At 38.2% G+C, this 15,676-nt stretch overlaps 1 protein-coding gene across 1 annotated transcript in view; it reads left to right on the top strand.

The window, feature by feature from the left end:
- The first annotated feature begins 6,939 nt into the window (after nucleotides 1–6,939).
- lrrc4ca (leucine rich repeat containing 4C, genome duplicate a) overlaps nucleotides 6,940–15,676 on the top strand; it is a 66,585-nt gene continuing 57,848 nt past the window's right edge. Inside the window, exon 1 of the mRNA XM_028002425.1 lies at nucleotides 6,940–8,563. The gene's annotated coding sequence lies outside the window, so the exon portion shown is untranslated. The remainder of the gene's footprint in view (nucleotides 8,564–15,676) is intronic.

Genomic DNA, 15,676 nt, shown 5'->3' with positions numbered 1-15,676 from the left:
TGGGCTTCTCTACCACTGGTCAACCCAATACCTCTTGGAATAATCCAGCTAAGACCGATGGAAAAGGTTCCTGCATCTGTTTCATAGGGTGCATTTGTATTGTACATATAGAGTTGCAATTGTTGGACCAGCCTAAGATGGACAAAAGCTAAAGCCTTTGCCAAGTATGTTTTTAATCAGTAATGGTTATGGGGTTTATGATTATCTTACGTCACTAATCTGACTACACTACAGCTGTTAGATTAGGCTGATTTTTTAGCCATCTCTAAAACATCTGTCCTATGTGCCAGAGTGGAAGGTAGAAAGTCATCAATAAAAGAAAGTCAAATTGCAACTGTTAAGAACTCATACAAGGAACATGAGGAATATGTGAAAGAAGGTGCGTTGTGAAACTAACATAGTACGTCAGCCTGAAAACCAAATGAAGAAAAGTTTAAGGTATATTAATACTTTTATAAGGTGTTCTGTGCATATGTAAAGAGAAGAAAAATGGATATAAGGAGTAGCAATAAAATAAATCAAAAAGTAAAACAAATAAAACATTTACAGGCCTTTTGTGGCATTACCTTGCATCTTACCTCCCACTCACCTCATCACATTGTTTTAATGCCATTGAACCCTGTAGGATATCAGTTGTGAAGTCTCATACCCTCCAAAAACATCATGAATAATGAATGGTGGTTCTTAAAATAAAGAACACACATTATTAATGTATTCAGGGAGCCTCCTTTTGAAGTGGGACAGCTGTGGATGTCACAGCAGAACCTTCTTACACCATGTCTGAGCGGCAGGAAATGTGAAGACCATTAAAGAAAGGGAAGAGTCAGAATTTGAGCAACAAAACCCTAGTTCAAATACACATCTATAAATGTCTTAGTAGTTTATAGTTTATGTAAGTTTTGTGTTGCAAACACAAAACTTTGTAAAATAAAAGTGGGTTCTCCTTTGTTCTCATGTTCTTTACTCCCTATTCCTGAATAATCTGAGTTCATCTCCCTGTTTGGCTACTCTTCCTCATACCCTGAGCAGTGACATCTTTTTGAGTGACTGGGGTCCTACTATACTGCACACCAGAAATATCTTCACTCATTCATATAAATATGACAACCCGATGCTCATGAAAAAGAAAAATTATGGGTGTGTTATGTAGTCACTGAATGGTCCCTTGTTGTGTTTTTCTTCTGCATTTTCAGAAAAAAGAAACACTTTGAAAAACAAAATATATAAAAAAAAAATAACTGAACAACACAATGAACAAACATCCAGAATTATACCTTATGCCACATTTGTAATTCACATTAATGTCTAGCTGTTGTTCTTTTTCATGAGAATGCTTAAACATGTAATATATATTGGAGCACTGGTCTAAGTAAGGTCTTTTACTTGCCCTTGCTGCTCCAGGAATATCTTGCTCCCAGGAGTCTTATATGAGTCTTGGCCTTTCAGGGAACAAGGTCATAGTTTTAACAATGGCAGCCCAACACTTTTCAATCACTCTCCAAGGACAGAGTGATCTTTACTGAGGTGTTTCAATTGTGCCCAAGAGTAGTGCTTACATCTGTACAACAGAGAAAATGATGAAAAAACAGAAGTATTTAGACTCTCTTTTTTTGTTGTCCTTCAGACTCAACAGTGTTTAGCAGTAGTATTCATATCCGTTAAACGTATAACTTTTCTCATGGTGCAGTCACAACCTTCACTTTATTTTATTTGAAATTTATGTGATAGACCAACACAAAACAGTACATAGTTGTGAAGTGGGAAAAAACAGTATCAAAGAAAAATGTAAAAGTACATGTAGTGAGCATTTATAATCAGTTGACGCAGATGGACACTTGTTTATATGTTTTAGTCTGAGATTTCTACTGATAATTTTAAGTCTTATCAAGCCAGTATTTGTTTTTGACAAGCCACTTTTTTAGCTTTCGTTTTAATTTAAAATAGTAATATCCAGTAACTTTTTGTAAGTCAGACCTGGGCCCACACATTGATGTCAAAAGAAAGGCTGACCTATATCCTTCTCTTCTTGCAGAGAGAAAAACTTCTGTAGAAAACATCGAGCCTCATAAAATGAAGACACTGTATCGCTTCCTTTTTAATAAGGCAAATATGCAGGCCCTCATTTTTATGTTTAAGATTTTTAGCGATAAATGGATCCCTTTTCTACGACAAAAGGACTCCTTTTTTGTTAGAATGGTATAGATTTAGCTTACTCCTCTGAAAGTGAAAAAAAAATAGCTATGTTTTAAGGTGAAGTCTGGCATCTTTCACAGCTTCTAACATGTTTTCTTTAAAGATGGTCCTTTGTTTAGCACCATTCATCTTCCCATCACATCAGACCGACTTTTCCTTTCCAAACAATTCACCCAGCATTTTGCTCCCTCAACAACACATGATTTGTTTGTTGCCACAGAAACTGTTTTCTTATTTGCCAGTAAGTTTATTTTATCTGACCCTATCTCTGAATTCTACATGTTTGTTGTGTTCCCTGTGTGGCTTGTTCCAAACTGGAAACAGGACTTCTCATTGATTCGGCAGTAGCTGTCTTCTTGCCACTGACCCATAAATCGTGGCTTTCTGGGATGCATGACTAATAGTTATCTTGTCAACAGATTCTCTGAAGCTTCTGGAGTTACAATGGGCCTTTTAGATGCCTCTTAGATGAAGGCTGTGTTTAGGTGGACATCCATGTCTTGATATTTCAGCAATTGAACCCATTATGTTGATAATGCTGTTTGTTGACTAATGTTCAGCCATTGAAGCCATTACAGAAAAGTTGTAATTAAATTACTCATATGCAAGTGTAATATTACAAGAAATAGTTCCCTTTGTTCTAATTTACAAGTATCAGTTCAAAGGGAAGTGAATACTTTACAGATCTTGTTCTGTTCTGTTCTGTTTTTCTTTTCTTTTCTTTTTTTTCTTTCAAGAAAAGAAAAAAAAAGGTCTAGGAATTGCATCAGACCAATAAAAAACTATTATTCCGACAAACGAGCCTCATCGAAAAGCATATTCCAATTTACTGTATTCCATTCATTCATATATACATTCATACATATATATGTTGTACTGTGTCTGTGAAAACAAATGTGCTCTCAGTCTACCAGGCCCATGAACAGGGAATAACAAAAAATAGTAGCTGCATAACCGACTGAAATGATAGAGCATTCTGCCTACCAACAGAGTTTGAATTAGGCTCAACAGATGCTGGAGGGAAGTCCAGACATCTCTTCCCCCAGAGGGTCTCTCTAGCTAATGTTGGTGGATCACAAGGTATTCCCTGACAAAAATCGAACACATCTGAAATAAAATTCGTACCTACCCTGTATAAGAAGACACAAAGAGCACAGTATCTTTTGTCTTCTGACTGATTAATAATAAATTTGACAGAAATCTTCCTGTTTAAGGTCAGCCAAGACTATCAACAACATGTTGTATTTCCTAAATGCCAAAACAGTGTGAGAAGGAAGTTTTCAGATTTTATTTCAGATGTTTACATACACCAGGGTTGGCCAGTCAAGAATAGGAACTCCATGGTCATTGAAGCAGCTTTTAGTACCTTTGACAACGTGTGCAGGTGCCAAGTCCTGCTCTATACAGCTTGTCACCAGAAGAAAACAAAAAGTGCTCTAGAATTTCCTGGTAGATTATGATTGCACTGACTGTCAGAAAACACAGTGGATCAACACCAGCAGATGACGTGGAACCTCAAACCATCACTGAATGTGGAAACTTGTCACTGGACTTCAAGCAATGTGGATTCTGTGCCTCTCTACTCTTCTTCCAGGCTCTGGGACCTTGATTTCCAAATGAAATGCAGAATTTACTTTAATCTAACTTTAGACTGTTGAGCAACAATTCTTTTCTCCTTAGCTCAAATAAGATGCTTCTGACATTGTCTCTGGTTCAGGAGTGGCTTGACACGGGGAATGTGACATTTGTGCCTGATGTGTAGTTTTTGCCTTTGTGTGTTGGCTCTTCTGAAATGCATTTCAATGTATTTGCTTGTAAAGGATGTCAATGACTGGCTTCTGGACATCTGCAAAGTCAGCAGCCTTCCTGATAATTGTGTAGCATACAGACCCATAGACAGGGTCCATTTAAAATGTCAGTAAACCTCTGTAGGTGTTTTGAGTTAATTAGCTGATTAGGATATGACACTATGACATTCTATTAATGACCTTTTTCACAGTATTCTAAGTCTTTGAGACATTGAATTTTGTGATTTTGTTTTACCTGCAACCTATAATCATCAAAATTACAAGAAACAATTATTGTAATATGTCACTCTATTTGTGATTGTTCAATATGACATTTAAGCTTCACTTTCTGAGATGATTGGCAAAAAGTATTTTGCTATTCTATTTTTTATATATCTAAAACTCAAACTGGAAGTAATGGATGGGAGAATTTTTAAAGGTTTTTTTTTATTTCAAATGGAGATCATTTTGGTGATTCAACTTGACACAAAACAGGAAACGTTTGGTCAGGTTTAATGTCACACAGGAAAAATGTTTGTGTCTTTTCTTTTTGCCTTGCATGAAAATATCTGGTTTCAAATATGGAGAGATTTGTGTCAGAAGGGGCAACCGACATAAAATCTAACCCAAATCAAATATTAAAATCAATAGAGACACATGACTTGCAGTGACAACCTTTGAAGGGAAGAGCAGAATGAGGAGTAGAAGATAGTTCCTTCAGCAAGTTCTGGGCCTGCCCTGAGGTCTTTTCCCAGTGTGACATACTCAAACACATTCCAAAGGGGGATGCCCACAATTCACTGTGGTCAGAGGCCAGAACCACCTCAATGTACTCCTCTACCTGATTAGGAGCAGCAGCTCCACTTGGATCTTCTAAGGGAGGATAACTGACTTGCCTGATGAATTTCATAAAAACCTTTTATATAAGTGAGGATTTTGTCCTCCAGTTACACTGCAGGCCATAAGTCTATTCTTAAGTGGTAACGCTTTCAGAGTACTTCATTATATTTAGTAGGTTTGTCAAAGTTCATCACTTTTAACCTCCAAAGCAATAACTAAAAAAGCTTTTAAAAAATATTATTCTAAAATATACTGACCTGTGACAAGTATTTGCAGGTTTGACAGAAGTCTTCTCTCTTTGTCTCTCTGACTGAGCCCTGCCACCCTACAGAAGAAGCTCTTTTTAGCTGCTTGTGTCCAGGATCTTGTTCTTTCAGTCACGAGTCAAATCCCAAATGCATAGATGAGGGTCAAGATGCAGAGTTACCAGTTAATTGAAATCTTTACGTTTTGACACTGCTCTTTCTTCACCACAACAGACTGAAGCAGTGGCCACATTATTGTCGACAAGACCCTGTTCCATCTGTCAATGTCCTGCTCTGTCTGATCATTGGTAATGATCAAGACACTTGAACTTCTCTGTGAGGCAGAGATTGACCTCTCTGGTAATGACATTCTTGGTTGAGAATCATAATTTGACTCTCATCCCAGCCCCTTAAAACTTGGCTGTGAATTGCTGTAGTGCTCGCTGAAGATCATAACTTTAAGATGCCAAACAAGCTATGTTGTCTGCAAAAATTAAATAAAAACAACCCTGAGTTTCTCAAACCAGACACACTCTCTTCCATGACCATGCCTACATTCTGCCCATGAACATCTCAGATAAGATGAATGACACAGGGATTTCCTGGGAAAGAAAAACAAATACTTCTTTAGTAGTTTTCTGTAAAACTTGTAAACCTATGTGTCAGGTCAGTATAATATTTTGAATCAGGCATAATAAAATTTGTTAATGTATTTGTTCGAGAGCCACAAATTGATGGACTTTGGCAAAACTAATAAGTATAATGAAGTAGTCAAAGGTTTCTGGAATTAAGAACAGACATATGGCCTGTACACAGCTGCTGTATAATAATAATGCTAAATGATGGGCAAATTCCTCCTCAATATATCACATTTGATATAAAATCTTTATATCAAATGTATTAGGCTAGAAAGATGAACAGGACAATAGAAAAGAAGAGCCAAATGCTAATATTTCTCATTAAGTTGTGTTTGAAATTAAGTACAAATGTGAACCAAGAAAAAGTAAATAAAATAAAATAAAATAAATAAATATACCTCCTCAAATTGGAAAGCAGAAGGTTGGTGCTCTTTACTACAGTATGCCCAAAACTCAGACAGGCAGGTCGACAGTTATGAAGACAGATGAATGATGCAACACCTACAGCACTGAGGGATAGGAGATCAGATGTTGACAACCAGATGGACACATCCCAGTCATTCAAGTGTCTTCTCACATCTCGCTATCGTGTTTTATTTGAGCACGTTCACTGCAAATGCTCAACTCGGCCTATATGTGGAAAAATTCCTCCATGTTTGTAGCCTCTCTATATATGTTGCAGAATATTACTGAGTTTAGCATAATATTTGCAGTGCAGCAGGCGGCCCAAGATAAACGCTTCACAAGCAATAATCTTTCTGAAGACCTGAAGTCTCTGGTGTCACCCACCGTGCTAAAAATCTGCACCGTGTGGACCTATTTCATAATTCATAACACTCTGCCAGCATTTATAAATAGGGTCTAAAGTGCTGAAGCCTGAGAGAGATTATAACTCATATTAATCTGTTTTCTGGATTGTCACACTTCTCTCTGTATGTGTGCGCCTGCACTTTACATCTATTTCTGTGTTTGCATGCATGAAGATAATTCAAGCTCGGGTCTCCTTTTGTGCCTGACAGTGTTTATGAAATACAAATTCAAAAGTGTATGTAAACACAATCTATAGAACGGTCCTATGCGGCAGCAGTCAACCCGAACAGGGCTATCGCATTATCACCCAGGAGAGAAGGAGTCGGTAGGTGGCAGTCATGTCCTATTTCCAAGATTCACATGGGAGGAAGCACTTTTTCTCCTGTCTCGTTCTCTCCATCTGTCTGTGTCGTTTGCTCGACGACTTTTATTCCGACATGCTCACACGCACACAAAAAAAACTACAGTTTTGTCCCCCTTTTTTTCTTCAAATTGACCGACTAATGAGAGATAAAGCAACAGGCAAATAAGAAAATATCAAAGGAGCACTAAGCGTGGCACTTAAAAGGCTTTTCAGATTCTTTTATTTTTTTTAGTTCAGGGCTGCATGTAGACTGTAAAAGAAGGAGGGCAATTTTCCCTGGCATCGCTGCCTCGTTCTTGCGGGTGAGCCACCTGCAGTCAGTGGCGGAGCATACCCGGTTGAAGTTGGAGGAACAGCCTGTCAGTGGGAGGTAACCTTACATGATGCCCCTTATCAATTCACTGTCTGTCGGCGTTTTATTTATATAGCTATATAAAAGGCTGAGCGCTCGGGGCACTTTGAAAGGGACCGATGGATGCAGCTCGCCTGTGCGTAATGGAGCCATCTAATTAAAGCCGACTAATACACTCCGCGGTCCAGAGAAGGGGAGGATAGCTGGACAATCGACGTCTTGTGGAAATGCACTCCAAAGAATAAATATATTCTGTCACATCAAAAGGAGGCTTCATGAGGAAAATTCACGGAGCGAAGGGAGGGTGCAGGAGACATGAATGCTTTCAGTGAACTGTGACTCCCCTCCAGACTGGGTGCGGAAAACGTGCAGGAATTGAGCTTTTTTTTTTTTTTTTTTTTTTCCTCCCTCAGCTCTTTCAGACTTAAAAGCTGCTGCTAGAAGATCCAAGTGAAGACACCTCCCAGGATATTCATTTGCTTCGTTTCTTCTTAAAGTGTATTATTTTACAAATGAAGAGCGACGCAACTTGAAGAGAGATATTGCCCTTTTAAATACCCAACTTCTTCACTTAAGTTGTAGGATAACCACACACAGGCGTAATTCTGCGGGGCTGCTTTCATCGGCGAGGGGAAACAGAAAAAAAAAAAAAAAGTCTACGTTGGCTAATGCGCTAAAATTTCAATCGGGCTTGATGACTGATAAATATTCTTATGGGGACTTGATAAAAAGTTATATTTGAAACGAAAGCGAGCAACCCCACCTCTGCCTCTCTAAGGAGAAAAAAGCTCTGTCTTAGCGTCTAAATGACGAGCTTTCCAGGATGTAGCTTTGATGTGCCTGGGCATTGACCAACTCGAGCTGATGGGTTTGGAAAGGTCAGTTTTTAAGCTCTGAGAAAAGACAAAAGAGCCATTAGGCTTGGATTAATTTAACTCTTTTTTTTTCCTGAAAATTTGGGAGCGCATCGCCTTCTGGTCGGGGAGACTAGTTTCAACAATCGCACTTGTCGGGCGCCTTGGTGGTGATTTGCGTCGTGGAACAGGAGGAAATATCCATTTGATTTGCGGGGTATCATCACTGTGAGACTTTAGCAGCACGCCGTCCGGACTAATGTGTGGATTACGTACCACTTGTTTTTTTTTTGTTTTTGTTTTTTTTAATTAGGAACACAGTGTCTTTGACAAGAAGACGACAACACGGAATTTTGTAAACGCGCCGGAGAATTGCGGAATTTTTCTATGCAGTTCTTTTTACGGGAGGGTGAAAGAGTGAAAGACGGACCGTCAGCCGCGAGACAGTAAGACAGACCTTCCAGACCTCTTGGTGGAAAAGTAAGTTTTTTGTGGTTAAATACGCTCTAGGGTGTTCTATGCCTTCTTTACCATATCTTGCTTCTATGCACCGTCTTTAATGTTTCTAGAACTGCGGGGATATTGGGCACGTTATTGGGGTTCTATACCCCTTCAGCTGCAATCTCAAAGTAAAAGATGTTTAATAACCTGCTCCTTCGACAAGATCGTAGAAAGATCCGCACGTTCGCACAGGTCTGCTTTGGCGTCACCGCGCGCCCTTGACTTGAGTGAGCGAATGCGCGACAAATATATATATATTATCAACTGAAAATAGTTTTACATTTATGCTAATATGACGCCTGTTTGATCGGAGCAACAATAAATAGGACAGGTCAGGTTTTGCTTAACGCAAATGTGACACCTGTCCTCCCCTCTGCAGTTATCAATGCAGTCTATACCTGTTTTTTTGCGCTCAACCTATTCAGCAGCTGAAAATCTGACATCAGATGCATGTGTGCATCTGATCTTGGATAAATTTGACCTACATGGTTTAACATACAAGTGATAGTACAGAAAAGCTATTGATGAAACTGGAAATTCTTGCTCACTCCTGGATCGTTGAATAATCAGACCACAAGACCCCCTTCCACTTTTACTTGGTGTGACTTACACAAAAGGCGCTTTTTCACTTCTCTGTGGTAGGCTGGGAGGGAGCTGTCCCTCTACGTGGTGCTGAAATTAAGAAAAAAAAAAAACTTCATTCTGGTCCTTCCCAGTAATATATATGCGCTAGACGGCTTGCTAGAAGTCTGTTTTGAGCTCCGCCGCAATATGCCACAAAGCAACAGTTACCACTTTGTGAATGTGTGTTTAAAGTTTGATGAAAACCAAAGAGCGTGAGATATTCCAAATTACAAGACATGCTTTTATAATAAGTCTCGTCTTCTAATAAAGACTGATATCCAGTGAAGTTCTGCACCTCTGAGGCTTTTTTGTAAAACTTCACATGGACAGAAAAGTCACAAATATTGTGGGGGTTGTTCTCCAAAAGCAGTAAGAGAATTTCATCATTTTTATTTGGCATGTTGCTGTGGGTGTGCTTGAAATTTAGAACTAAAAAAAAGAAGAAAAAATATGTTTCTCCTTTTCTGACTTGACTAAGACATAGCCAAGTTAGAGTTGACTAACTTGACCATATAAATTGGAATTTTTAACCTAAACATGTGATTTTCATATCATTTGAACGTGGTGCAAGTGGTGTAACAGACTTTCAGAAAGGGCCACTGTTACAAATTAAATAACTGTTGCAATGCAGCTTGCCCTTTCCACTTTAATACCGATGCATTAAAAAATACTATGAATATAAAAATACAGGACTGTCCACAATGAGTGCAGTGTCTGTGTTTTTACACTGATCCCCCTGAGGATAAAGTTTTCAATGAAGACGGGTGTCACTCTTCAGTCAAAGAATAGATTTCATACATAGCCTGTAAATGTGAGAAACATGGCATACATTTTTCACCTCACTGAAACGAAAAAAAAAACTTTCTATATGATGGAGTGACATTACTTTTAAGAAACAAATTTGAATGCAGATTTTATGGTTTTTGCCCTGTCGGAGGCTTTAGTATGATAAATATCTGTATGTATTCCCAGGATTGCAGTTGTTTATTGGCAACTGGTGCAAAGTGATTCATGGTAATAATCAGAACAACTATTCCACTTCCCCATTCAACACTACTCAAACCTTGTCCTCGCAATGGACATTTTTATTTATTTATTTTTTGGGAGATGGATGGTGCTTGTGGTTTCAGAATGCCATATGGTTTAAAAAGGGCATGGCAACCTAAATATTTCTAACCGACATAAAAAAAAAGCTTATTGCTTTTGAGCGAGTTTAAATTAGAGTCTGTTTATTTCACTGTGTCGAACCAAGAACAGCTGTATCCCCTGTGTGTCGCCATTAGTCCGTCTAAACAGTGGGGAATAGCCTTAGAGCAGGTGCAGCAAAGAGACCAAGTGGGACTTCCTGCTGCTCGCACAAAGCCAGTCTTCAACTAATAATGTAGTCACCAAAGACATCTGTTATATGCCCTATTTCTTTTGCCATTGTTGTCTGACTTATCTATTGAAAATCTTTCTGAGCAGCTATGTCAGAAAATAAATGAACTTGTCAGCTGGAAAAGGGCACAACTGCAATGAGGTGCCAGGGTCTTGTGAAGCGACAAGCTGTATACCCATGTTTCATTCCTAAAATCCCTTTGTCATCTTTTTCCACCCTTTTTCAGTCCAGGATTCACTTCAGATCATGGCCAGGACTGTGTGCCATATAATAAACTGTTCATTTCTAAAATCGGATTAATCTCTGTAAAACCCAGCTTAGGACACCATTAGCATTCATTTCTTTCGCTGCCGGAGACTTGTATCAATAATGGAGCTACCCGTACATTTTTCATCTTCTCTGGGTATAGACTATCTCAGGGGGTTTCATTCATTGGGAAAAAGGGAACTGTTGAAGTGATCTCTTATCTTCGTCCTTGCCTTCTTTAATAGAGCTCTGTGATGCTGGAGGTCTAAAGTGGTAGGCCAGAGAGGATGTAGTCCTAATGAGGACAGCGAGATGAATTTTTATATAAAAATAAGGCTTACAAAAATGGTTAAATTCATGATTTTGTCCATAATTTGAGGTTGATTTAGATGTGCAATTATTTGAAACAATTCTTACAGGAATCTTTATATGTGCAATATCACAGTCACAAAAGAAGATGTGTAATGCATTGATACTTAGGATGTCATGTACTAAAACTATGCTTGGCAATATTTGCTTTAGGATACCTGGACTTTCGTTGTCTCTTCTGGCCATAACTTTTAGAGATCTTAATCATCAAGAGAGTAGTGGCATATACCAATGAAAAGAAAAAGTGTGGTGAGAAAAATGTGGGTAAATCATAATATATCTGATATTTTTAAAATATTCCATAATGTCATGACAGTCTTATATCCTCCTAATATTGAATAGCCCTAGGACCACTAAATGGAGTTTGTTCAGTAGTTATTTTTTTTAAATTTTACTGTTTAATACACATTTCTGCAATAACCCTCAGAGTACAAGTTTCTAGAACCATCTTTTTTTCTGAAATTACTGCAGAAATTGTTTTTCAGAGCATGTCTCCACCATTTTTGCACATCTAGAGGAAAACATTTGTCTCAAACGTAGTCTAATTAAATGGATAGCATCTATGAACAGCAATTTACAAATCCTACCACAGATTCTCAGTTGAATTTAGGTCAGGAGTTTGACTTAACTGAGCTATTGTAACACATGATTATGCTTTGATCTAAGCCATTGTACCTCTTTGATCGTGGTTGTTCTGTGGAAAAGTAATCCGTCACCTTAGTTTCAAATATTTCACAGTCTGTAAAACGTTTTCTTACAGAATTGTGTTGTATTTAGCTCCTTCCATCAACTTTGTTAATGTTTTCTGTTCCTGCTGAAGACAAGCATTCTCAGAGGATGATATACCACCAGGATTGTGCTTGTATTGTATGCGGTTCTATTTATTATTATTATTTATTTTTCCATGTATAGGCTTTTGCACGCATTCCACTATTTGAATTTTGGTTTCATCAAACTAGGGCTACATTTGTTCAAATGATGGATAGAAAGCATTCTGTGGTTTGTTGATGGTCAAATCTTAGGGATTGTTCTTTAAAATTCTCCACAACCTTATCCCTTATCTGTTTGGTATTTTCTCTTGTTTCCATGTTAGTTCTTGTTGACTGGTGTGCTGAGAGGCCTTCACAGAACTGCATTATTTATACTGAGATTAAATTACATTGAAAATATGCTCAAAGCCTAATGAATTGACATTTAAAGATGAGATGTTTCATTACATTGTGTCATGGAACATCACTGTAAAAGGGGCGGACATAAATATTTTATTTGCAAAGAATGTTTTAAAGAATAGTTCATTTTTCTACTTGATTCTGCACTAGTCTGTCTTTATCCATCTTATAAACTCCCAGTAATATGACAGGGACAAAAGGAAACAGTCCAAAGGCTACAAATACTTTTGTTTGACATGATATGATAGCTTTGCAGTCTCCTTTTTTGGATTTGTGACAAAAACAGCATCTATCACTTAAGGTGATTATCCGAATAGTACAGTCTGATCAAATTTAACAGTTTGTCTTTGTTTTACTGATGTTGTAAACACCTGCATCCTCATGAAATCTTAACTCAGAAAAAAATATTATTTTCCACTGTGATCAGTCAGTTGAGCATGAGACTCTTAGATCTTTCTAAAACATAATTTGCCACACCAACCAAACAGGAGTACGTATGTAGACTGTGTCCAAATAAACAGTCAGACACGGATTGTATTCCTCAGTAGATCTGATCATTAGTCATCGTCTCCAGCATATCCGTCTAAATGTTCTGTCCGGGGGAAAGAACAGCTTAGCTGGGGAATGGCCGCGGCACATTCCACCAGTCGATGGGTTAATCAATTGGTGTTCCAACTCAGCCCATCCATCTCAAGGAATAATCTGGAAGACATCATAAAAGTGCCATTCTAACTTTCAAAGGACCAAGGAGCATTTTCTCATGTCGCTTATTAGGGGAACAGGAGTACATTAAATGAAATATGGATAAGAGTGTTTAGTGTGGCAACACTGTGAGGCATTCGTTCACATTCGTTTTATTCTCATATTGCAGCCCAAAATATTTTACTGTGACTCAGATCCTAAAAGGAATCCCTCCAAATCCATCACTACCCCCCGTTTGCTTGCTTCCTTCGTCAGAATCAGCAAAGAGCACTGACCTGAATTCAGGATGCATCATTACTCACCACTTGCCTTACATCACCCACCTTCCGTCAGCGATGGTGTCTTATCAACTTAGTTATTTGTACCTAGATCTCTTTTTCTCTACCTCACTAAAATGTCACATGTCATCAAAAAGAGTGACAGCAACTGAGATGGGATTGATGTAATGGTAGTGATAACAGCTTGCTTAACTGCAGAACAAATACGCAACCTCCCGACATCTCTCTCTACACTTTTCTCTCTGGGATACACACATACACATCAACAGTAGCTCGTGTGCTTGGAGAAGTCAGTCTTCCTGCCTTTTAGGCAAGTGGGCAGTGTCGTTTTAAAGTGATACTGACTTTGGCTAACATGTTAATTCATGCTGCTAAATTAAATGGTAAATGAGGTGGAAAAGGGTAGAAGGCAGAACTATCTCCGACTGGCTAAGTTTAGTTTTTATTTGATGTGCATCATTGATCTGTAGATACTTGTTCCTGAGTAAAGAAAGTAGAAGATAATGAAGAACCTTAGAACAAGAAAGTAGGGGACAAGGTCTTTCCTATGAAGCCTTTTCAAGCATATTCTGTTGACAGAGGTTTATTAGGAATCCATGAGTGCTCTGTGTTCCGCAGTATGAACACTCCCAAGTTAAAACTATTTGAACTGAAGAGACACCCTCCAAACAGGTTTCTAGCTGTTGCATAGCAACAGAGCTATGATTGGTGCATCCCTAGGCATCTTCTGAGCTGCTAGCTAAAATAGAAGTTGACGATGGACACTAGCCTTCCATGACAAAACTTATTTCAGCAGGCCATTTTGAAATTATACACACATCCACTGACCTATTATTGGTTATTCTACAGCCTACGCAAACAAACCAGTTTGAAAAGTTCTAGACTTTCTCATGGTATTGGTGGAATTGTGTATGTGGAAAAACATTTATTGCATTTCAACAGTAATCATAGTATATTTTTGCCACAGTGAAAAAAAAAAAAGCTTTATTGTGGTAAGAGCTAGTTGACCTGTGAGAGCAGATAGGTATTTGCTTGAGGAAAAGCAGCACTTTTGTCTATAACATATTGCAGTTATTATTTGCCAGGTTTATTGAAAAGATGTTGTTTCTCTCTCAGACAGAAAGTGAGAGTAATTAAGTGTTTTTTGTTTGTTTTGGGGGTGTTTTGGATTTGATTTGTTTTTAGGAAAACATCCAATAAATCTTAGGGCAAACTAGCAAGTTTGCTAGTTTTCCTTTTTTTTGTGAAAATGATTAAGGAAGTTACTTTCAATTGAATGACAGAGATCTCTCTAACATTTGTCAGTTAAAAAAAGTTACATTTACATTTACATCAGGTAGGTATTGTTTAACATATGCATTGCGTAAGTATGAAAGGTGTCATATTACAAAGACAATTTGAATAGTGTTTTATTCGGATTTTAAATGACAGACCAACACAAAGTTATGATCGTGAAGTCAAAGGAAGAGTATTTTCTGAAAGAGGATTTATTTATTTATTTTAAAGAAGATCAGAAAAGTATCTATATTTGAGTTATTTTACTTTGATAGTCCCAAATAACATTCTGGCCAAAAAAATTGGTTAAAAAAAATTAAATAAAAAACATTTGAGGGGTATACATAAGACTCAAAAAAAGAACAAGTCTCTGCAGTTTTTTTTTTTAAATTTACTTGGAAACTACATTTTGTTTTTACTCAAGTTACCTTTGAGATTAAAATTTGTTTCATCTGAAACATGTACTAAAATGTGCAAATACTTTTTCACAGCACTGTAAATATCACTTTCCGTATTGCCAAAGCACCTTAGATGGTATTTGGGGGGCTTTTTGTGAGTTGTAATCACAATATGAGGTCTTGTCATGCTGTGACTGAAAGTGGCTGATCATTCGCTACTAAAGAGAAACTCATATTAATATAGTTTTTCTATTACACTTTAGAGGAGATAAATAGTTTTCACACCATCACAGTAATTACAGGGATGTAATGCCAGGTTCGAACTCTAGCATTACACTGTTTAGAAGAAGAGATTTCGACCATAACATGTGGTGTTGAAAACCATACATGAACATGTACTGTAATTAGTTATAAACCCATCCATCCATCCATCTTCTTCCGCTTATCCGAGGTCGGGTCGCGGGGGTAGCAGCTTCAGAAGGGAGGCCCAGACTTCCCTCTCCCCAGCCACTTCTTCCAGCTCCTCCGGGGGAATCCCGAGGCGTTCCCAGGCCAGCCGAGAGACATAGTCCCTCCAGCGTGTCCTGGGTCTTCCCCGGGGCCTCCTCCCGGTGGGACGTGCCCGGAACACCTCACCAGGGAGGCGTCCAGGA

Source organism: Xiphophorus couchianus, chromosome 2 (genome assembly GCF_001444195.1).
Source record: "Xiphophorus couchianus chromosome 2, X_couchianus-1.0, whole genome shotgun sequence".
Taxonomy (NCBI): Eukaryota; Metazoa; Chordata; class Actinopteri; order Cyprinodontiformes; family Poeciliidae; genus Xiphophorus; species Xiphophorus couchianus.
Note: the sequence above shows the minus strand (reverse complement) of the source record. Positions and strands in the feature narration are given on the sequence as shown.